The sequence below is a fragment of the Humulus lupulus genome, chromosome X (assembly GCF_963169125.1).
Source record: "Humulus lupulus chromosome X, drHumLupu1.1, whole genome shotgun sequence".
Classification (NCBI taxonomy): domain Eukaryota; kingdom Viridiplantae; phylum Streptophyta; class Magnoliopsida; order Rosales; family Cannabaceae; genus Humulus; species Humulus lupulus.
In genome coordinates, this window is record NC_084802.1 from 238,589,378 (window position 1) to 238,595,377 (window position 6,000).

Here is a 6,000-nt window from a genome sequence, read left to right on the forward strand (position 1 = left end):
ACCAGCATACATGGGAGATGGGGAGAGGTATTGATAAATGGATAGAGGTACGTATTGTTAGAGATTTAGTGTCTGATAATTGATTGAACTTGTTTGCTTTTGCTAAGTTGTTTAATCTTGAGCTATCATCTTCAGATCACTTCCTGTTGCTACTAGACCCTCGGTATCATGTTCCTACTTCCATCAATAAAAGGTTTTGATTTGAGAATTCATGGCTTCGCTAATCAATGTGTCACCAAATTGTCAAAGAGAGCTGGGACGTCTGTATGGAAGTAGATTGTCAGTCAAAGATTCGATACTACAGTATGGCTCTGGCGCTTATTGGGGTAGAGAAATGATGGAGAACTTTGCTCAGCGTACCAAGAGAAGCAGGATGGCACTAAAGAGAATAAAAGGAAGAAAAGATGCAGATGGGGTGAGTAGATATAAAGAGGAGCATAAATGACTTTTTGAAGTTTTAACCTACTGTGAGGTCATTTGGAGACAATGTTCCAAGAAGCGATGGGTTAAGGCAGGGGAACAAAATAGCAAGTATTTTAATGCATTCACTAATTCCAGAAGAAAAAATAACAAGATTCATAACCTGAAAAGGAATGATGGGGAGTGGTTTAGCTGGGATAATGGCTTTCCTGAGTTGGTAACTAACTATTTTCAAGAACGTTTCAGAGTCACGGGAAAGATGGGAGGAAGTAGTTTATTGTATAAATCCAAAAATTAAAGAAGCACAGAATATGGAGTTGTTACAACCTTTGACAGAACAAGAATTTAAATATGCACTCTTTCAGACGAATCCAGATAAGTCTCCAAGACCGGATGGGATGAGTCAGGGGATTTATCAGAAGCATTGGAATATAGTTGGCAACAATGTGGTCAGGGAGTGTTTCCAGGTGGATTGAATGATACTAATGTTGTGTTTATCCCAAAAAAAGAAGAACCCGACTACTTTGGGAGATCTTAGGTTGATTTCCTTATGTTATGTTCTTTATAAGGCGGCTTCAAAGATGGTGGCTAACTGACTCAAGAAGGTTTTGAATCAAATCATTTCTAGTGCAGAGAGTGCGTTTATACCAGGCCGACTTATTACAGATAATATCATTGTATCTTTTGAAGTGTTACATTATTTAAAACAAAAACAATATGGGAATGAAGTTTTTATGGCAATCAAGTTGGACATGAGCAAGGCGTATGATCGAATTGAATGACCATATTTGAATGCAATGATGTTGAAAATGGGGTTCTCTAATAGATTGGTGCACTTTCTTAATCAATGTATGTCCTCAATAAAGTACAAAATGGTTTGTAACGAACGAGGGATGGGACCAATCATACCATCAAGAGGACTCAGAAAGGGTGATCCGCTTTCACCTTACCTTTTCATTATCTGTGCTGAAGGATTTTCATCTTTCATTAAAAAATATTAGGATAGAGGGTTGCCTCATGGATGTAGGTTGGCCAGGGGTGCACATGAGGTCTCCTATATTGTAAAGCCACTGAAAGGGAGGCTACATAGGTCCTGAGGTTATTACAAAGTTTCGAAATAAGATCTGGCTAGAAAGTTAACTATGAGAAGTCATTTGTTTTCTGTAGCACCAACTCTAATATGACAACTCGGCAACATGTGTGTACGATGATGGGGATAGGAGAAGTTGAGGCATGTAGTACATACTTGGGTCTACCAAGCTCAATGAGAAGAAATAAGTCTGCTTTGCTTGGTTTTCTAAAGGAAATGATATGATAGAGAATTAACAGTTGGGATGGTAAAATGCTTTCCAAAGCAGGAAAGGCGGCGCTGATTAAAATAACTGTTCAATCACTTTCTCATTATGCTATGAGCGTGTTCCTACTACCATTGGACATTTGAAAGGATATAGCGTGAATGATGAGCAAATATTGGTGGCATACGTCCTCGAATATGGGAAGAGGGATAAGATGGATAACTTGGGATATAATGTGTTACCATAAATCCAGAGGGGGGATGGGCTTTCGAATCTGAGGGATTTCAACTTAGCCTTATTGGGAAAACAGGGGTGGAAATTATTGGAAAGGGAGAATTGCCTTGTTGAAAAGGTCTTTAAGGCTAGATATTTTCCAAAGGGGTCATACTTGACCTCTAATTTAGGAAATAACCCAAGTTTTGTGTGGAAAAGTATTTGGGAGGCCCAATCTTCGGTAAAGGTAGGTGCTATAGGAACCATGGCTTCCAGAAGAAGATGATCCATATATTACCACAAACCACCCAGGCATCATGGATAAAAAAGTTAACAGTTTAATGAAGGTGGGAGTTCGGGTTTGGGATGAAGATATCATCTCTAATATGTTTGAAGAGAGAGATAGAGACTTAATTCTTGCTATTCTTTTGCGTTGTTCTGAGGAGAGAGATCAATGACAGTGGAGTAAAGAAGTAACAGGATTATATTTTGTAAAAAGTGCCTATAAACTCGTAGAACGATTGAAAGAAGATGTGCGATTGATCATGATTCGGGCTATTGGAGAAATTTTTTGCAACTTATGATACCTCCAAAAGTAAAGAATCTGTTACGGCGGGTCGTTAGTGGTTGTCTACCTACTCGGATGTAGTTATAGATGAAACAAGTAACTATAGAAGCTACTTGCCCAATGTGTAACTAGCTGGAAGAAACAATATTTCATATTTTGGTCAAATGCTCTTTTGAAGAGAGTTGCTGGTTTCGTTCCAAAATTCACTATACAAATGGGGACTGGTCAGAATTTGGGGAATGGTTAGATTGGGTGATTCAACAAGGATCTAAGGAAGCTGTGAATGAGGCAAGCACAATTTGTTGTGCAGTATGGATGGAAAGAAACAACAGGGTCTGGAATCAAAATGCATCTTTGGTTGAGGAGGTTTTCTCATCTGCAAAAATAGTGCTTGATCAATGGGAGGCAGCTCAAGGAAAGGATACTATGCCATCTCTAACACTTCAACATGTTGAAGATGGGGGTGAGTTGTGGACCAAACCAGTAGTAAACAAGATTAAGATTAATGTAGATGGAGCCATCTTTGAAAATGAAGGATGCTAAAACTTTAGCTGTGTGGCTAGGAATCATGAAGGAACGCTCATGGAAACTAGGGTGTGCTACATACAAGGTGGTTTTAGGCTAGAGATAGTAGAAGCCATTGGGGTTAAAGAAGCATTGAGGTTAATTAAGGATCAGTCATGGTCTGAGGTTGTCAATGAATCTGATTGTTTAGTAGGTTGCCTGGTTTAGAAAAATTAAATTTTGAAAACTATAACTCCAAAACATCTCAAATTTTTCAGAACCAATCTTCGCTATTCCAAGAAGTTTCGTGCCAAATTTTATAAAAAATATAACAATTTTTTACTTTGTGGAAACTAATTTCGAAAGTCCCCCTTCAAAACTTGTCAGGGAAATACTAATCATTTTAGTGAATTTTGGAAATTTATAAAATCTATTTGGTTCATTATTTAGGTCTACAATATCTTAGGCCCATACTAGGACATGTAAAAATTATCCATATGAAAATTTAGGTCATTTGAACAATTTTTACTTAGTCTAATGGGTTCCCAAACATGACTGTCTAGAAGCTATTTTGAGCTTCCAAATTTTTTTTTTCAAACTTTAAAAATTCATACCTCTAAGCATTTTTAACATTTTTCTTTTAAATTTTATCAATTACTTTTCCAAAATCAAAATAATGTTTATTATAAAAATCAGTCAAAAATACACTAATTTACCCATGAAACTCTTTGTCCAAACTTAGCTGTTTGTCCAATGTTTGAAAAACTATTTTTCAGGTTGCACACCAATTTTGTAAAAATCATAACTTGGTGATTTCACAGGCTTTTTGAACATTTCAACATACTATGAATATCTATTCTTCCTAAAATACAACGTGTAACTAAGAAAATCTAGAAACAGATTCATACAAAATTTGCTTGACCCATTGGAAGTCAAGTCTTAAACATTTTCTCACATAAAATCATAGTTTGCCTAACGAATTTTGGATTCCATCACTAAACAATTATCCAAACAGCCATGCCTGTATGATCAAAAAACAAAAAAATATTATTACAGTTCGAAAAATATATTTTAACACATCAAACAACTCAAATATGGCAGACTATTGAAAATCCAAGCATAAATATGATGAAGGTCACTATATACCTCTTGTAGACCTTTTGATTGAACATGTGTGACCTCTGGCACTTTTACTCTTTGGCTCAACCTTTAATCTACATGTTTATATACTCCCCACAAGCCTAACAATCAAATTACTAAAGCTGACAAGTTCATCTAAGAACACAAAACTCAAAACTTTGACAATAGAGAGTTTAGATCACAAACCAAGACTAAGTGACTTAGGGTTATGAGTATAGAAGGAAGAAGATGAGATATTGAGAGTTTAGAAGTCTGAAAATATTTCAGAGAAAGGCTCTAGGGTAGTCGGCAAAAGGTAGAGAGAAAAGTGAGGAAACTTAAAGCCAAAGTTTGGAAAATGTGAGTTATGAAGACCATTTGAATTTTTTTACCTTTTATATGTGGTAAAAATAGAACCTTAAATTAATATTTTTTCGTCCTTGCTGCTGCCCTACACTAATCCTAATTAGCTTTTGTTTAGTTTCTTAATTAATCTTAACTTAGTTACTTTATTCTAAGCTCAATGGTGTGTTTTCTTAACAATATACCACGCAGTAATTTTTTTTCTTACCTCACCAAATTGAAACCTTAACCTAGGGTAATTAAACTAAATAGACATTGCCGTTTAATTGAAGTGGTCACACTCCTATATTTATAACTCATGTAATTTAATTAGCCAAAATCTCATCTTTCGTTAAATGTGCATTTTTCAAAAAATGACTTTTTAGAAATCTTTCACACAAAAATCAAAATTTTGACCTTAATATAAATTAATCCAAAAATTTAATGCCCAAGAATTTTTTTTTCCATAATAATGCTTTTCAAATAATAATTTATCCAAGAATTTAGTCGATTAGGGTTCTATTTCGCTCCAAGACCGAAATGCTTGCCACCAAACCGCACATTTCACACTTTGGATGACATTAACAACATGAATTTTGCTTCTTAAGCATATAAATTATTCATACATAACTCACCACCCCGTTCTTAGATACTAGTAGGCGCACGAAACATGAGGTGTTACAATACCTACAATTTATAAAAGTTTTGTCCTAAAACATAAAACAAATGGGGATACAATTTCTTTCATTTTGGCCTCTGTTTTCCACATGGCCTCTTCAATGTCGTGGTTACACCAATGAACCTTAACTAACGTCATTGATTTATTCCTCAACACTCAGTCTTTTCAACCTAGAACTGCCATCGACTTTCCTTCATAGTGCAATTATGGGTCAACGATTATCTGCTCATATCTGAGAACATGCGCAACATCATTCACATATTTTCTCAGCATAGATACATGAAATACATCGTGAACCTGGGAAAATGCAGGCTCTAGGATCTCGAATGGTCCAATAAACCTCGGACTCAGCTTCCCTTTCTTCCCAAAGCACATAGCTCATTTCTGTGGAGCTATCCTTAATAACACCATGTCCCCAACTTCAAACACCAAAGGTCTTGTTCGTCGGTCAGTATATTTACGTTGTTGATCTAGTGAGGTTTGCAAATTACCGAATTCATCGAATATCCTTAGTAGCTGGATCGATCTTGTTTGACCCAAGAAACTTTCTTTCATTGGCCTCATGTCAATGAATTGGTCAACGAAATTTCCTCCCATACAGAGCATCATATGAAACCATCTTGATAGAATCATGATAGCTTTTGTTATAGGAAAACTCTATTAATTGCAGCTTCCCATTCCCTGACCCTTGGAAATTGAGCACACAAACTCTCAGCATATCTTCTAAGGTTTGGATGGTTTGTTCTCTCTGGACAATAGTTTGGGGATGAAAGGTGGTGTTAAAATTTATTGTAAACCGAAGCCTGGTCTGAATCCTCTCCCAGAATGCTGAAATGAAACACCTATCATAATTAGATACA